General features: G+C 44.8%; 1 pseudogene; it reads right to left on the minus strand.

Annotated features, from left to right (window-relative positions):
• LOC121539755 overlaps positions 1-19,750 on the minus strand; it is a 38,808-nt pseudogene that overhangs the window by 10,175 nt on the left and 8,883 nt on the right.

The raw sequence follows: 19,750 nt of genomic DNA on the forward strand, positions 1-19,750 counted from the left end.
ATGGTACTGCTTATATTTAGGTGCAGCAGCTCCACAATATTTTTGAGCTATTATTCTATAAAGGAACAGGAGCTTAAGCAGTAGAACATTTGAGGTGCCGGTTCTTAGCTACGGTGAGCTCCTGCCCAAGTTCTTATCCCTTGCGCAAATAGCCTACAGCTGTGTCTGTCCCGAGCTCACTGGAGCAGGAAACTGAGGGCCCAGAATATTTTATACAATGTTGCAAGTTTTCTAGCACAAGCTTTGGGCAGGACCCAAGTTAATAGTTGATAATGTTTCAAGTTCGTTGCAGACTGGCCAATGTGATTTATAGGATTTTCTTTAAAAAATTTACCCCCTTTTTCGTGATTACAATCTTGTCTCATCGTTGCAACTCCCCAACGGGCTCGGGAGAGACGAAGGTTGAGTCATGCGTCCTCCGAAACATGACCCACCAAACCGCGCTTCTTAACACCTGCTCGCTTAACCCGGAAGCCAGCTGCACCAACGTGTCGGAGGAAACACAGTTCAAATGACGACCGAAGTCAGCCTGCAGGCGCCCGGGCCGCCACAAGGAGTCCCTAAAGCGATGAGCCAAGTAAAGCCCCCACAGCCAAACACTCCCCTAACCCGGACGAAGCTGGGCCAATTGTGCGCCGCCCTTTGGGACTCCCGGTCACGGCCGGTAATGAGGATCTGCAAAAGCCAGCAGGAGCGGGAGGAGAATAGTTGGGTCAGGTGAAGTTGTTTTTTTCTTCTGGTTATCTAGATCTCTGGCGCCATCTTAAGGCATCAAACCGTAAGCTTAAAGCATCAAACAAGCTCAACGCATAGTTGATTTTATTAAAACAATGTGTCTATATATGGAAAAATACACGTCAAATATTTTCCAGCAATCCATTGGTCCAAAAAAGACGACTTTCGGTCCACTAAGATTATTATTATTATTTTTAGTTGGGGACAGCCCTAGATCCCTTAATGATGTCACTTGTTAAATCCACTTCAATCAGTGTAGATGAAGGGGAGGAGACAGGTTAAAGAATGATTTTTAAGCCTTGAGACAATTGAGACATGGATTGTGTATGTGTGCCATTCAGAGGGTGAATGGGCAAGGCAAAATATTTAAGTGCCTTTGAACCGGGTATGGTAGTACAGTAGGTGCCAGGCGCACCGGTTTGTGTCAAGAACTGCAACGCAGCTGGGTTTTTCCACGCTCAACAGTTTCCCGTGTGCATCAAAAATGATCCACCACCAAAAGGACATCCAGCCAACTTGACAACTGTGGGAAGTATTGGAGTCAACATTGGCAGGCATCCCTGTGGAATGCTTCTGACACCTTGTAGAGTCCATGCCCCGACGAATTGATGCTGTTCGTAGGGCAAAGGGGGGGGGGGTGCAACTCAATATTAGGAAGGTGTTCCTAATGTTTGGTATACTCAAGTGTATTTCACTCTGTCCAGCTTGCCGACAGTCATCGAAACCTAGATAGTCTGGGAGTATTAAATTCCAACAGTGCTGGATAGAGGACCATTTGTAGAAAATGTTGAAGGCGAGGACATAATCAATTTCAAGTGCGGCCCTGCGGACCTCAGTGAAGACCGAATGCGGTCCGCAAGGGCAAAATGAGTTGGACACCCATGGTCTATCCCTTATTCTAATGTGCTTATTATATCCCAGATCATATTCCATTCCCAGTACTGTACCTGATGGCTGTCCTGAGGACTGTCATTCAACGCAACTGAGTTAATGCGGTCCTTCTCTATGAGCACTGACCTGTAAGGAGTTAACACATTCATTAGCACTGGGATATAGTGTCACCAGCACTGGGCCAAACTCTAACCTGATCTGTGTGACACTGACTAACCTGTAGTCGGTGACGTTGCTAAAGCTGTGGAAGTTTGACTTTGTGAGGACTGGATGTGCCATGCACACGAACCTGTGGGAAACAGCATCAGCAACACTTTACTTACAGTCACCAGTAAGACTCAATGGGCATCCTGTAGCCACTAACATTCATAAACAATTATTTAATACATGTTAAATAACAGGAAAAACATTCCCCAGAAACAAATTGTTTTCCACAAATTCCTGAGAGGAAGGAGTGGCCCTGGCCCATAGCCACTAATACAGTCGTGGTCAAAAGTTTTGCGAATGACACAAGTATTGGTCTTCACAAAGTTCACTGCTTCGGTGTTATGAGATATTTTTGTCAGATGTTACTATGGTATACTGAAGTATAATTACAAGCATTCCATAAGTGTCAAAGGCTTTTATTGACAATTACATTAAGTTTATGCAAAGAGTCAATATTTGCAGTGTTGACCCTTCTTTTTCAAGACCTCTGCAATCCACCCTGGCATGCAGTCAATTAAACTTCTGGGTCACATCCTGACTGATGGCAGCCCATTCTTGCATAATCAATGCTTGGAGTTTGTCAGAATTTGTGTGTTTTTGTTTGTCCACCCGCCTCTTGAGGATCGACCACAAGTTCTCAATGGGATTAAGGTCTGGGGAGTTTCCTGGCCATGGACCCAAAATTTCGATGTTTTGTTCCCCGAGCCACTTAGTTATCACTTTTGCCTTATGGCAAGGTGCTCCATCATGCTGGAAAAGGCATTGGTCGTCACCAAACTGTTCTTGGATGGTTGGGAGAAGTTGCTCTCGGAGGATGTGTTGGTACCATTCTTTATTCATGGTTGTGTTCTTAGGCAAGATTGTGAGTGAGCCCACACCCTTGGCTGAGAAGCAACCCCACACAGGAATGGTCTCAGGATGCTTTACTGTTGGCATGACACATGACTGATGGGAGCGCTCACCTTGTCTTCTCCGGACAAGGTGTTTTCCAGATGCCCCAAACAATCGGAAAAGGGATTCATCAGAGAAAATGACTTTACCCCACTGGTGGTCCCCGATCCCGCAGCTGAATCAACTATAGGAGACGGTCCTGGCGCTTGCTGGATTTTCTTGGGCGCCCTGACGCCTTCTTCACAACAATTGAACCTCTCTCCTTGAAATTCTTGATGATCCGATAAATGGTTGATTTAGGTGCAATCTTACTAGCAGCAACATCCTTGCCTGTGAAGCCCTTTTTGTGCAAAGAAATGATGATGGCACGTGTTTCCTTGCAGGTAACCATGTTTAACAGAGGAAGAACAATGATTTCAAGCACCACCCTCCTTTTAAAGCTTCCAGTCTGTTATTCTAACTCAATCAGCATGACAGAGTGATCTCCAGCCTTGTCCTCATCAACACTCTCACCTATGTTAACGAGAGAATCACTGACATGATGGCATCTGGTCCTTTTGTGGCAGGGCTGAAATGCAGTGGAAATGTTTTTGGGGGATTAAATTCATTTTCATGGCAAAGAGGGACTTCGCAATTAATTGCAATTCATCTGATCACTCTTCATGACATTCTGGAGTATATGCAAATTGCCATCATCAAAACTGAGGCAGCAGACTTTGTGAAAATTAGTATTTGTGTCATTCTCAAAACGTTTGACCACGACTGTAGAACAAAATGTACACCAGCTCGCATACTATCAAAATGGCTCCACCCTCTGGACAGGAGGAGGCAGGCAAAAGGCAGAAAGACGATGACACCCTCTTGTGGTGAACAACTAACAACACCGTCTGGTTGAAGCAGACAGGCAGTCTATGAAATGTGACTCAGCCGTTTGGCCAGTGTTCTTGCCTTGCTCTTCAGAGAGGACTGGCTGGTCTTGGCGAAGGACTGGAGCAGGCTGTCAATTAGCTGCTTCTCCTCCTTGCTGGTCTTCCAGGAGCTGCTGGTAGCGTTGGGGGTGTAGGTGCTGTCCTGCAGGTCTTTGTTCAGAGACACCAGCACGTCGTGGATCTGCTGCAAGACACACAACCACACAGCACGGTCAGGGTCACAGCCTGTGTTTCTACTGCTGGACAGCTAAGAAACACTGAATTATTTATGTTTATAGCCAAGCCTGACAGGAATACTATAACTGAACAATTCTCCATGAGCACAACATTCTAGAACCTGCAGTGAAGACAGACGGAAAGCTGGTCTGTGTTTGAGGTACCTTGGACTCAAAGCTCTCCTCGGCCTTGATGGCGTGTCCCACCTGTATCATGATGTCAGCCACGCTGGAGGTGACCATGTCAGTGTTGATCACTAGCTTCACGCGCATGAAGCCGTGCAGGATGGAGAACAGGGAGACTGAACAAGTGGCCGTTCACCAACGTAATAAAGCGGTTGCGGGCGCGGCTGCTCCACTGGTCCCCCAGGATCATGGACTGGGCCGATGGATGCATCCCAGAGATCCAGAACTCCTGGGCCTGAGGAGACAGGACAGAAGACAATTGTAACAGAATACAGGACAAAGTCAAACCAGAATATAGGAATACTAGATCAATTTAGGATGTGGCCCTAAGATATTTAAAACTTTGTAGCTGTACCTGGAATGGGTGGGCCATGATATCAGCAGGTAGCTCCCTCATGCAGCTACACGACACCAGAGTGGTGTTTCCACCTGGACATTCAGAACACACATACTTTACATGGTTCATCCACTAAAACTGCAACTGTAATCAACCTGTGTCTTTAAGTGTATGAAAGGAGTGATTGTGTATACTAGTGAGCATGTGCTTGTACCTCCACAGAGCTGCCGCGGACATGCAGGATCTTGGCACGGTAGTAGAGGCCCTGCTCGTCGCCCTCAGCGAAAGGTGCCAGGCACAGCAGGTTGGGGTAGAGGGAGACAGGAACTGGACACAGCTCATGAGAATTAATCTCCGCTGTCAGATGGCGCTGCTTCTCCATGCTGGCCTCGCCCGCCTTGAAGCCCCAGAAGTGGTCCACCTCCACCACCTAGGGAGGCAAAATGAAGGAAACATGCTTGGTTACCACCTCCAAAACATACTGTGCATAGCCAAAATGGAGGGTATGTGATCACCTCAATACAGTTATAGATATAATCGTCACCAGATTACTCATTTACACAAAAACAACTCCCAGAAATTCAGCCTGACTAACCTCTGTGATGTTGACCGGGAAGATGGGGTTGGAGGGCAGCTTGTCTGGGTCGATGGTGCTGCTCAGCACCCCCACTGGGTAGACTGAGTTGTTCTGGAAGTCCACATTCACACTGCAAACCACAGGACAGAACGAATTATTCTTAAAAAGCCAGGAGGATCCCTCCAAGAGGGAACACAGTGCTAGTGTAACAGTCAAAGTCACTGAGCTGCATCATTGTATTAGTGAGTCTATGAGACTTACCTAACTCACTCATGACAGCCCTGTCTGTAAATGTATGTGAGAAGGAGGGGGAGGGTCTGACTCTGCCTAAATCTACCCTCTCAGAGGCTGTGTGATGGCTGTAGAGGGTCAACCAGAATGCAAGCACGTCAGGTTACATCAAGGCCCAGTGTGGAGGGGTGCAGCCTGTGGGTGACTGCAGGCCTGCAGGGGTACGGGCAGAGCCCACTCCCCCCAAACCCAGATGGCCACTAACAGGACACCTCCACCCCCCTGAATAGGTAATTGGCCCTGAGCCAGAGCTGGCATTACCTAGACATCAACTGACTGACTGACTGACTTCTACTCCGCTAAATGCATTTCTCTTGAGAAATTGGGGTTAGATGATGTTACACCCATGCAGCAAACTGTATTTTGTAGCAAAGGAGAGGGTTAAAACCCCAGCTGAGTGGATTAGTAGTGTGAGAAGGATGTATAGGCTCCCTACCGAGCGCATCTCATGTGGCAGATGGTCCTGCTCCCCGCACGGGTCTCCACCTCGTCACTGGGGTGCACAAACAGGTCCAGAGGATGCCTCTGGTGGGCCAGGAGGAGGGCCAGTGACACCTCAGGGAGCAGCCCCGACCCTCGGGTAGTCGTCCGGTAGAACTCTACATGCCCTCTGAAGGAACACACAACAAATGTTCAACTGTCTTACCAATGGACTATGGGCATGCTGTAAGCTATGTAAGACCATTTAGGTCAAAACATCTATGAAGTATCTATCTATGAAACATGTAACATGATGAGTTATGGTAAGTCTAGTAGAAGTTTGATCCATTAGTTTGTTACCTGGATCCATCGAAGGCTATGGACTTAACCTGGCCACACTGACGGAACAGGGACTGCAGTTGCTTCTAGTCCAGGAAACTGTAGGGGGGCAGGTTCCAGGCTCTGTCGTAGCCGGCCGCGACCGGGAGACCCATGGGGCGGCGCACAATTGGCCCAGCGTCGTCCAGGGTAGGGGAGGGAATGGCCGGCAGGGATGTAGCTCAGTTTGTAGAGCATGGCGTTTGCAACGCCAGGGTTGTGGGTTCGATTCCCACGGGGGGCCAGTATGAAAAAAAAAAAAAAAAGAAAGAAAGAAAAAAATATAATGTAAGTCGCTCTGGATAAGAGCGTCTGCTAAATGACTAAAATTTAAATGTAAAATGTTCCTCACCTGAGACGAGACAGTCAAAGAGCATGGCAGTGGGCTAGCATTCACAACATACAAACACTTCATGAATGTATAGGAATCTGATAAATCAGGGAATCAGGGATAAGGGGTAATGGCATCATACCAGCACTGTATGACAGGTCTTTGGAGGCCAGCTCTTCATCCATTTCCCCTTGGGCAAAGTAGTTGGGGTAGTAGGCAACCACCTGAAAGATGGAATGCCTTCAGAAAGTATTCATACCCCTCGACTTATTCTATACTTTGTTGTGTTACAGCCTGAATTCAAAATTTATTAAAATAGATGTTTTCACCCATCTAAAAACAATAGCCCATCATTTATTTTACATTTTTAAAACGAAATACCTCATTTACATAAGTATTCACACCTGAGTCAATACTTTTTAGAAGCACCTTTGGCGGCGATTATAGCTTTGAGTCGTCTTGAGTATGTTTGTATCAGCTTTGCACATCTGGATTTTGTGATTTTCCCCATTCTTCCTTACAGATTTTCTCAAGCTCTGTTAGGTTAGATGGGGCAATCTTTCCACAGCTTTTCAATGGGATTCAAGTCTGGGCTTCAGCTGGGCCACTCAAGGACTTTCACATTCTTGTTCCGAAGCCATTCCAGCGTTGCTTTGGCTGTATGCTTAGGGTCATTGTCCTGTTGGAACGTAAATCATCGCCCCAGTCTAAGGTTGTTTGCACTCTGAAGCGGGTTCTCATCAACGATTTGCCTGTATTTGGCTCCATTCATTGTTCCCTCTATCCTTACTGCCTGGTTCTCCAGACATAGCGCTTTGCATTCAGGCCAAAGAGTTACATATTTGTCTCATCAGACCACAGAATCTTTTGCCTTATGATCTCAGAGTCTTTCATGTGCCGTTTTGCAAACTCCAGGCGTGCTGTCATGTGCCTTTTCTCAGGATTGGCTTCCGTCTGGCCACTCTCTCATAAAGCCCAGATCGGTGAAGTGCTGTAGAGACTGTTGTCCTTCTGTCAGGTTCTCCCATCTCAGCCAAGGAAATCTGTAGTTCTGTCAGTGGTCATTGGGTTCTTGGTCACCTCCCTGACCAAGGTCCTTCTTGACCGGTTGCTCAGTTTGGTCGGACGGCCAGCTCTAGGCAGAGTCTGGGTAGTTCCATATTATTTCATTTCCTAATAATGTAGACCACTGTGCTCTTGGAAACTTTCAACACTCTAGAAGTTTTCTACCCTTCCCCAGATATATTCCTCATCACAATTCTATCTCGGAGATCTACGGACAGTTCCTTGGACTTCATGGTATAGTTTCTGCTCTGACTTGCACTGTCAACTGTGGGACCTTGTATAGACAGGTGTGTTTCTTTCTAAATCATGTCCAAACAATTGAATTGGCCACAGGTGCTTGTCAATCAAGTTGTGACATCTCAAGGATGATGAAAGGAAATTTGATGCACCTGAGCTCAATTTGGAGTGTCATAGCAAAGGGGTGTGAATACTTATGTAAATGAGATATTTCTGTATTTCATTTTCAATAAATTAGCAAACATTTCTAAAAACATGTTTCACTTTGTCATTATGGGTATTGTGTGTAGAAGGACCTTGGTCAGGGAGGTGACCAAGAACCCAACGACCACTGACAGAACTATAGAGTTCCTTGACTGAGATGGGAGAACCTGACAGAAGGACAACAGTCTCTACTGCACTTCACCGATCTGGGCGTTAGTCCCGTGTAGCTCAGTTGGTAGAGCATGGCGCTTGCAACGCCAGGGTTGTGGGTTCGATTCCCACGGGGGACCAGTATGAAAATGTATGCACTCACTAACTGTAAGTCGCTCTGGATAAGAGCGTCTGCTAAATGACTAAAATGTAAATGGCTGAGAAAAAATATGAATTTAATCCATTTTGAATTCAGGCTGTAACAACAAATTGTGGAATAAGTCAAGGGGTATGAATACTTTCTAAAGGCACTATCAAATAGACAGGGGCTACAGTGTTAGCACTGCGGAATGATATTCTGAATAGGAGGGCTAGGTACAACAGGTAATATTATAGTGTCATAATAATAATCATATAGCTATAAGTTGGAAGTAAGCTCCTGAATGCTGGCATGTGCCTCGGTTTCACCTGCTGGATGAACCTCTGCTTGTGGAGGCTGGAGTAGTCCATTGGCGCTGGGTTCTCAATCACGTGCATGTTGAACTGGGACACTCTCTCCTTCAGGTCCTCATAGAGCTCGGCCACCTGGGGGTCACAGAGAGGCAGGGTCAGGTCAGGGATTTGGGTCACCTGGTGTGTGTTTCGTGAGATGCTGGTCTCTATACCTCTCTGATCCTCTTGATCTAGATGCAGTTCTCCTTGCCCCACTCCAGGTTGTCCTGGGAGGAAGAACACACACACACACACCTTACTGCAGACATCTCAGCCGATACTGGACCTTTGTCTAATGTCTTTAGGCACCTCCTTTATTCCATACACTTCTATGTATTATCCATGTTTAAAGTTAATTTATGCAACATAACGATCTAAATACTCTCTCACCTTCGGGTGCCTCAACTCTCCTTTGCTTCTGGACATGTGTCAAGCCTTGAATGCGTTGACAAAAGCAACGGAATCACTCGGCACACCGTGTGCGAACAACAGCTTGCTCCTGAATATTCAAACATTTAAGAGACAAGGATGACAGTCTTACAGCAGACAATAACTCAAATGGCAGTGATAAGGTAGATATTGTAGAAGTGTAATTATATATTTTTTGCTGTATGATAGAACATGTATACATTTTCATGTGCTGACTCACTTGTAGCCTGCCAGCTGCTGTAGGAAGGGCACGGCAAAGAAGCTCTTCAGAGACAGGGAGGCGGCTAAGAGAGAGAGACATGTTGAGGAGTTGTTGCCTGAACACACACCTACAGTTACACACCTACAGACAAAGCATAAACCCAAACCCCACTGACCTATGATGAGGCACTCCTCCAGACAGCCAAAGAAGTGGCCGAGCACGATCATTTTCCCCAGGTGCAGGTCCACAGGCAGGTGAGGCAGAATCCGACCCAGGAACGTCAGCTCTCCATCAAAACGCCTCTGGCCCTGCCCATCGTTCCCCACAGACAGTGCACCCATCTACACCACACACGTCATGACAATTATCATTATTTCAAAAATAACTGACTGCAAGAATACTTAGGCATCACACATACAGTCAAACATAATAATACAAAATACAAAAATCTCTGTCCATCAAACCTTCCAACCAAAGAGCCCATCCACAGCACATACACAGACTTCATCAAAAGGCTTTACGCCCCGCTCAGTCACAGCTGACAAACACATACACAAACACCACTGACAGAGCTAATGCTAGCTGACGTAAAGGTCCTGACACAGCAGAACCAACGTTAGGAAACCATTGCAACATCACAAACACACAGTGACAGATTTGGGTGTTCAGCACCATTGTATCTAAGATTCTCATTGGAAACCTCTCCACAAATACAGGAATCCAAAGCCTTCAATGGCTGTTTGTGATAAGGTCCACAGTGAGGTACCTCTTTGAGCTGGAGTATGGTCCTCTCGATGTCATTGAGGTTGGGGGGGTGAGAGGACAGTGGAGAGGAGGGAGCAGGGGTCCCCCATGTCCAGAAGCTTCACCTTCAGCATGATGTTGGCCAGGGGGGCACGCTGGGAACAGTACAAAAAACAACCTAGTCAGAATAAAATAGCAGCTTTATACACTGAGTGCACAAAACATTAGGAACACCTTCCTATATTGAGTTGCACCCCCTTTTGCCCAGAACAGCCTCCATTTGTTGAGGTATGGACTCTCCAAGGTGTCGAAAGCGTTCCACAGGGATGCTGGCCCATGTTGACTCCAATGCTTCCCACAGTTGTGTCAAGTTGGCTGGATGTCCTTTGGGTGGTGGACCATTCTTGATACACATGGGAAACTGTTAAGTGTGAAAAACCCAGCAGTGTTGCAGGACCAAGTTTGGGAAACCCTGCTGTACTGTACCTCTACGCTGGTTGCAGTTGGTCTTGGAGGCCCATTTGAGGCGGAGGGACTGGTAACGGGTCTCTTTGTCACAGACCATGTGTCGTGCCAGACAGAAATCAATCACTGTCAACAGGAATACATCACATATTCAAGACATGGAGAGTGAATACAGTATGGCAGTACATATAGCAAGGAAGGTCTGTAAACATTATGAAAATGAAAACACCCACCATATTTGACATCTGGGACTGTAACAGAGCTCTCTGAAATGTTGGTGGAGAGGATGATCTGTGGAGACAGAGACAAAACACTTTGCGTTCTAGAAGTCCTATTCAGTAGACTGGGTTGTGGTGTGATAGTTACCTTCCTGTACCCTGGGACAGGCACCAGAAACACCCCATTCTGCTCCTCCAGAGTGACTGAGGAGTGGAGAGGGTACACCTGCAGTCTGAAACATACACCGTAACAGCACCATCAAGTTTCTACTACGCACCGAACACAGTCTCCCTACCATAGTCACGCTCCAGAGACCACTGAAAGTACACATGTACACACACAGCACCCACCTCTTGCGCACCAGCTTGGACAAAGCCTCCTGCATGTAGTGGATCTCACCCAGACCAGGGAGGAACACCAGCACACTGCCCCTGTCTGGCAGAGACAGGCCTCCCTCCCTCCCTCGCAGTCCTGCTGCTGAGATACACAAACACACCAGGACAACTAAGTCAATGGTAATTAACAAATAGTGAACGAATGGTTTATTTATCAAGCGAGCTAAGATGAAGAGTACAGCTGTTGACCCCTCACCTCTGATCTTTGGCCTCCAGCTCGTCAAAGCTCTGGATAAGGCTGACAGTCACATTGTACATCTCCACAGTGATGTAAGGGTCGTCTGGACGGCGGGTATCCACCTGATAGTTAATACACAGACACAGTGTTAGGTCAGTCTAAACCATGAGTACCAGCTACATCCACAGACTAGGCTTGGGGCTCCCCCCTCTCACCCTGTAGGGAATCAGGCTATGGAGGTCATCCAGGTAGAACTCCTCGATGGCGTAGGGAGCCCCCTCCACCTAAAACACATAGGCTGGGTTCATCGGCTGCGGATGGGGGTGCCAAAGTACTCTGCAAACTCCCTGCAGTTGATGGTGGCTGACATGAGGATGACCTGCATAAAGGGGGAAGGGAGGCGGTGTGTGTCTGTTCAGTCAGTACGGTTTAGGATCACATGGTGGTGAATGAGATGAGAAGCGTGGGCTCACCTTCATGCTCTGCCATGGTAACAATATATTACTCACGTTCAGCTAGTTTGATGTTACTGGGTACTAAGAGACACAATGTACATCAGATAGGACATCATCATTACCAGTCAAGTCATATCTATAGACTACTTTGAAATAATGTCGCACATTATACCCAAACATCTGTACTTTTTCGATACTAGAACATGAAAAACGGTTTGGTACTAGAATTGTTGTTACTTACGGTGCTTCAGTCAAATGTGTCTCACGGATCAACTCTGTCTATCAACGCAGCCGATGTCCCCCTTATAGCCCGAGGCGTGCACCGTGCCTGCTCCACTTCCTCATTACTAGTCCCCTGCAGTGGGAGTCTGGGTTTGCCTCATGTTAGCTCCCCTCTCATGCTGTACAGAAGAACACTTTACAATGCAATAAGATACCAGTAGCTTCCAGCTTTGTAGGCTATAGTGCCTTTAGAAAGTATTCACACCCCTTGAATTTATCAACATTTTGTTGTGTTGTAGCCTGAATTTAAAATGAATTACATTTAGATTTTCTTGTCACTGATCTACACACAATACCCCATAATGTCAAAGTGGAAATATGTTTTTACAAATTTTTAGAAATTAATAGAAAATGAAAAGCTGTAATGTCTTGAGTCAATAAGTATTCAACCCCTTTGTTATGGCAAGCCTAAATACAGTGGGGGGAAAAAGTATTTAGTCAGCCACCAATTGTGCAAGTTCTCCCACTTAAAAAGATGAGAGAGGCCTGTAATTTTCATCATAGGTACACGTCAACTATGACAGACAAATTGAGGAAAAAAAATCCAGAAAATCACATTGTAGGATTTTTAATGAATTTATTTGCAAATTATGGTGGAAAATAAGTATTTGGTCACCTACAAACAAGCAAGATTTCTGGCTCTCACAGACCTGTAACTTATTCTTTAAGAGGCTCCTCTGTCCTCCACTCGTTACCTGTATTAATGGCACCTGTTTGAACTTGTTATCAGTATAAAAGACACCTGTCCACAACCTCAAACAGTCACACTCCAAACTCCACTGTGGCCAAGACCAAAGAGCTGTCAAAGGACACCAGAAACAAAATTGTAGACCTGCACCAGGCTGGGAAGACTGAATATGCAATAGGTAAGCAGCTTGGTTTGAATAAATCAACTGTGGGAGCAATTATTAGGAAATGGAAGACATACAAGACCACTGATAATCTCCCTCAATCTGGGGCTCCACGCAAGATCTCACCCCGTGGGGTCAAAATGATCACAAGAACGGTGAGCAAAAATCCCAGAACCACACGGGGGGACCTAGTGAATGACCTGCAGAGAGCTGGGACCAAAGTAACAAAGCCTACCATCAGTAACACACTACGCCGCCAGGGACTCAAATCCTGCAGTGCCAGACATGTCCCCCCTGCTTAAGCCAGTACATGTCCAGGCCCGTCTGAAGTTTGCTAGAGTGCATTTGGATGATCCAGAAGAGGATTGGGGAGAATGTCATATGGTCAGATGAAACCAAAATATAACTTTTTGGTAAAAACTCAACTCGTCGTGTTTGGAGGACAAAGAATGCTGAGTTGCATCCAAAGAACACCATACCTACTGTGAAGCATGGGGGTGGAAACATCATGCTTTGGGGCTGTTTTTCTGCAAAGGGACCAGGACGACTGATCCGTGTAAAGGAAAGAATGAATGGAGCCATGTATCGTGAGATTTTGAGTGAAAACCTCCTTCCATCAGCAAGGGCATTGAAGATGAAACATGGCTGGGTCTTTCAGCATGACAATGATCCCAAACACACCGCCCGGGCACGCAAGGAGTGGCTTCGTAAGAAGCATTTCAAGGTCCTGGAGTGGCCTAGCCAGTCTCCAGATCTCAACCCCATAGAAAATCTTTGGAGGGAGTTGAAAGTCTGTGTTGCCCAGCGACAGCCCCAAAACATCACTGCTCTAGAGGAGATCTGCATGGAGGAATGGGCCAAAATACCAGCAACAGTGTGTGAAAACCTTGTGAAGACTTACAGAAAACGTTTGACCTGTGTCATTGCCAACAAAGGGTATATAACAAAGTATTGAGAAACTTTTGTTATTGACCAAATACTTATTTTCCACCATAATTTGCAAATAAATTCATTAAAAATCCTACAATGTGATTTTCTGGATTTTATTTTCTCAGTTTGTCTGTCATAGTTGACGTGTACCTATAATGAAAATTACAGGCCTCTCTCATCTTTTTAAGTGGGAGAACTTGCACAATTGGTGGCTGACTAAATACTTTTTTTCCCCACTGTAAGTTCCGGAGTAGAAATGTGCTTAACAAGTCACATAATAAGTTGCATGGACTCTGTGTGCAATAATAGTGTTTAACATGATTTTTAAATGACTACCCCATCTCTGTACCCCACACATACAATTATCTGCAAGGTCCCTCATTCAAGGAGTGTATTTCAAGCACAGATTCAACCACAAAGACCAGGGAGGTTTTCTAATGCCTCGCAAAGAAGGGCACCTATTGGTAGATGGGTAAAAACAAAAGACCAGACATTGAATATCCCTTTGAGCATGGTGAAGTTATGAATTACACGTTGGATGGCGTATCAATACACCCAGTCACTACAGAGATACAGGCGCCCTTCCTAACTCAGTTGCCGGAGAGGAAGGAAACCGCTCAGGGTTTTCACCATGAGGCCAATGGTGATTTAAAAAAAGTTACAGTGTTTAATGGCTGTGATAAGACATAACTGAGGATGGATCAACAATTGTAGTTACTCCACAATACTTACCTATATGACAGAGTGTAAAGAAGGAAGCCTGTACAGAATACAAATATTCCAAAACATGCATCCTGTTTACAATAAGGCACTAAAGTAATACTGCAAAAAATGTGGAAAATAAATGAACTTTTTGTCCTGAATACAAAGCGTTATGTTTGGGCCAAATCCAACACAACATATCACTCTTCATATTTTCAAGCATGGTGATGGTTGTCATCGGCAAGGACTAGGGAGTTTAAAAAAATAAATAATAATAAATGGAATGGAGCTAAGCACAGGCAAAATCCTAGAGGAAAACTTGGTTCAGTCTGCTTTCCAACAGACACTGGGAGACAAATTCATATTTCAGCAGGATAATTACCTAAAACGAGGCCAAATATACATTGGAGTTGCTTACCAAGACAACATTGAAATGTTCCTGAGTGGACTAGTTATAAAAAAAGTTAAATCAATTTTATTCCCACTTTGTAACACAACAAAATATGGAAAAAGTCAAGGGGTGTGAATACTTTCTGAAGGCACTGTAACTTTTATCGCTAGCTTACAGCTGAAGCTAACATCAATTCATTACCCTGGTACTTTGTTTATGATACTACGCAAACCATAAAGCAAAATATGCTGATTTCAAAGCTGATTGCTACCAAAAACGTTATTCATTTACTTAAATCGGTCTCTCCGTCACGTCTCTCCATCAGCCTAAGATGATCTATTGCCTCAGCGTGTGTGAATAGGGCTCTGACGGTTCTATGCAAATGGTGTCGATCAGTAGAATAAAATAAGTCCCAAATAGAAGTGAAACAGATTGTCATCTGTACCCCCATGAAATCAGCCAAAACATGCTTAATAACTCAACACATGAACACAGTCCTATTGAATATGCATTCACCTGTATTGTGAATAGGCCTAGGTGACATTTTGATTTACCCAATTTATCAAGAGATTTACCATTCAAATAAATGATTACCATTATGTTGTTAAGTAGTTAGATTGGTAAAAACAAAGTCAAGTTGATTGTACGATTGTTTAATTGATTCATTAATGCATATACAGTGAGGGAAAAAAGTTTTTGATCCCCTGCTGATTTTGTACGTTTGCCAACTGACAAAGAAATGATCAGTCTATAATTTTAATGGTAGGTTTATTTGAACAGTGAGAGACAGAATAACAACAAAAAGATCCAGAAAAACGCATGTCAAAAATGTTATAAATTGATTTGCATTTTAATAAGGGAAATAAGTATTTGATCCCTCTGTAAAACATGACTTAGTACTTGGTGGCAAAACCCTTGTTGGCAATCACAGAGGTCAGACGTTTCTTGTAGTTGGCCACCAGGTTTGCACACATCTCAGGAGGGATTTTGTCCCACTCCTCTTTGCAGATCTTCTCCAAGTCATTAAGGTTTCGAGGTTGACGTTTGGCAACTCGAACCTTCAGCTCCCTCCACAGATTTTCTATGGGATTAATGTCTGGAGACTGGCTAGGCCACTCCAGGACCTTAATGTGCTTCTTCTTGAGCCACTCCTTTGTTGCATTGGCCGTGTGTTTTGGGTCATTGTCATGCTGGAATACCCATCCACGACCCATTTTCAATGCCCTGGCTGAGGGAGGGAGGTTCTCACCCAAGATTTGACGGTACATGGCCCTGTCCATCGTCCCTTTGATGCGGTGAAGTTGTCCTGCCCCCTTAGCAGAAAAACACCCCCAAAGCATAATGTTTCCACCTCCATGTTTGACGGTGGGGATGGTGTTCTTGGGGTCATAGGCAGCATTCCTCCTCCTCCAAATACGGCGAGTTGAGTTGATGCCAAAGAGCTCGATTTTGGTCTCATCTGACCACAACACTTTCACCCAGTTCTCCTCTGAATCATTCAGATGTTCATTGGCAAACTTCAGACGGGCCTGTATATGTGCTTTCTTGAGCAGGGGGACCTTGCGGGCGCTGCAGGATTTCAGTCCTTCACGACGTAGTGTGTTACCAATTGTTTTCTTGGTGACTATGGTCCCAGCTGCCTTGAGATCATTGACAAGATCCTCCCGTGTAGTTCTGGGCTGATTCCTCATCGTTCTCATGATCATTGCAACTCCACGAGGTGAGATCTTGCATGGAGCCCCAGGCCAAGGGAGATTGACAGTTCTTTAGTGTTTCTTCCATTTGCGAATAATCGCACCAACTGTTGTCACCTTCTCACCAAGCTGCTTGGCGATGGTCTTGTAGCCCATTCCAGCCTTGTGTAGGTCTACAATCTTGTCCCTGACATCCTTGGAGAGCTCTTTGGTCTTGGCCATGGTGGAGAGTTTGGAATCTGATTGATTGATTGCTTCTTTGGACAGGTGTCTTTTATACAGGTAACAAACTGAGATTAGGAGCACTCCCTTTAAGAGTGTGCTCCTAATCTCAGCTCGTTACCTGTATAAAAAGACACCTGGGAGCCAGAAATCTTTCTGATTGAGAGGGGGTCAAATACTTATTTCCCTTATTAAAATGCAAATCAATTTATAACATTTTTGACATGTGTTTTTCTGGATTTTTTTGTTGTTATTCTGTCTCTCACTGTTCAAATAAACCTACCATTAAAATTATAGACTGATCATTTCTTTGTCAGTGGGCAAACGTACAAAATCAGCAGGGGATCAAATACTTTTATCCCTCACTGTACATGGCCGTCTCTGAAAAATTTTGACGTAAAATAATTCTAATTAAATGATATTGGACTCAAAAGATGCCCAATGATTGAACAGAGCAGTAGGTTAGTTTCTGTCTGGATCAAGTGCCACTTTGTGACTTTGGCTAATATACCTTCTTTTTTTGGGTATCCTTTTGGTATCATTTTCGTATCGAGTATCGTGATACTAAACCTGGTATCGAAGTCAAAATTACTACTTTGAAATGATGACCAGTCTGAGTCTCAGTTACCTCATCTATGAAGATGTGGGAGTACTCAGTCAGCCTCTTTGCGCTGACCAGTTTCTGCAGCAGCACTCCAGTGGTCATGTAGATGAGTCTTGTGTGTTCAGTCGCCATCTTCTCCAGGCCCACCTGAAACAAACAGAGAAACATATGAGTAGGTGCCCTTACATTTTCACACACAAGCACATAAACACAAAAATACACAGACCATTAGACCTGTCCATGTCAGTCAAGAGGAAAGGTGAAGCCTAAAGGCAGACGTGAGGATTCTAAATCTACTGTAGCTGTAGGTATTTATCTATCTATCTAGCTATGTGATGTCAAACATTCTGTTGAACAACTCACATCAGCCATCATATCCCAGAGCACAAACTCACCACACAACGTGACTCTCAGAGATCAGACAAATTGCCTATCCTAACATTTCTCCCTGAGGAGTTGCTCTCATGTCCTGCTACTCAAATCCAAGTACAAACTCATGCAAGACTTTCACAAAAACTCTCAGTAAGAAACGAAAGACAGAGATAGAAAGCACTGTAAACATCCATCACACTACCCTTAGGACAGTCAGACAAAGCCAATGCTAAGAGGAATGTATAAAAACAGCCCTCCCTCATGGCAGGAGTGTCATGGGAAGGTCACTGTGAAAGTGGATAATGCTCTGTTACTCTCTATACATCTTCAAGGCCCGGAACCCATCGGTTTCTCCAGCTCTCTACTGGACACATTATACTGGTAGAACAAGAGAAAGAACAGACACTAGAGAACCTAAAAATTGGATAATGATCATTATCTGGTAGTAAATAAATTGTATAGCTCCCACCAGGTGCAGAGCATGGGTACTTGGTGTCTATTTTCTTCCTATGTGCAACACAAGGTTTCTCTTACAATTCTGCAATATACTGTGTGCTCCCATCTGTATTTATTCTGACAAGATTTCAAGCCCTTAGGTGTTCATCAGGTCAGCCCATCACTGTCTCACTCCTCACTCAGTGTCTGGCTAACAGTGACATCATCACCGCTCCTGCAAACTGCAGCAGAGCAGACAGAGGAGAGGAGCAGGGAGTTATAATTAGACGGTGTCTGCTGTTTCAGAGCTGGACACAATGCATCTAGACAGCCTGGAAACAGTCCAGCATGGAAGTGTGTCCACCACACTCCTCCCTGTGCAACAGAAACTTCAAGTGGGCTTTTTGTACAGAGCTTCATCGAGGGGTAATAATATCGCTGGAGATGCTAGACTCAGTCCACTGCCCCTTGTTATGAAACCTGAACACGCAATTCTGGTTTCTTACACCTTTTTCTCCATCTTCTTTCCACCAAGGGATGTGTGCGCAAATCAGACTTTGTAACACATTACGCATGGTAAAGTATTTTTGGGGGATATAGATATCAAAATGATATCATCAACAAGGTGTGTGTGAGTTGTGAATACTTCACTAACCTGGTATCCTACCAGACCACCCAGGGTGCACTTGCACTCTCTGGCGACCCATCGGGCGATGCTGCTGGCGCCTATTTTGCGAGGCTGGGTGACCACAAGGTTACAGGGGGCATTCTTCTCGCTGTAGTAGTCCAGGATGAACTGGGGCAGCAGGGTAGTCTTCCCACAGCCTGTGGCTCCACGGATGATCACCATTGAGTTGTTTTCGATCAGAGAGATGAGCTGGAAATACACAAACACAGAACTGCACATCAAACACAGCAGAGGGAAGGAATTAACATATTGTAGCCATTTAAAGATTAACACAAAATATGATTCAACAATCTAAATTATAGTATATAATAAAGTATTCTAATCTGTTGTTTATGTTCACAAAGTCACAATAACATTAAAACATTCCGATTTTGCTCTTGTAGGACAATACTTGTGAATCTGAATCTGTAGGAAATGAAAGTCTGAAACACACATCTCTTCACTAATGGACAACTAATGGCCCTACTCCATCACACTCTGTTACTTGTGTGCATGTGAAGACATTCACAGTGGGCTATTTCCCCTCTTGTTGCGCTTATGGCTCCATCAGACAGAATCAGTGCTCATCTGAAGCACACCGTAAAACCTTGAGTGGTGTTATGACCTGAGGAAATGTTGCTGATGACCATCTCTGTTAAAGTCTATGACCTGAAAATGTCCTGACATGGTAGGAGTAACTAAAGCATGCATGTGTGTGTAAGTGTGAATGCGTGCGTGAGGCTACTAAAGTATTTTACCTCCAGTCTATTCTTTGTAATGGGCAAGGTGGGGTACTCATAAGTGGTCAATGGGGGTGGAGGTGCAACTAGAGTTGGAGAGATGAGGTAACACAAAAAGGTTTGCTCAATGACTTTCTGTATTGTTTGGGAAAAAAGGCATCCAATTGGAAGCCAAATTAACTAGAAGATTATATAAATGTGTAACTCACTCGCCAAAAAGTCAGACTTTCCGGTCAT

The sequence above is a fragment of the Coregonus clupeaformis genome, chromosome 25 (genome assembly GCF_020615455.1).
Source record: "Coregonus clupeaformis isolate EN_2021a chromosome 25, ASM2061545v1, whole genome shotgun sequence".
Classification (NCBI taxonomy): domain Eukaryota; kingdom Metazoa; phylum Chordata; class Actinopteri; order Salmoniformes; family Salmonidae; genus Coregonus; species Coregonus clupeaformis.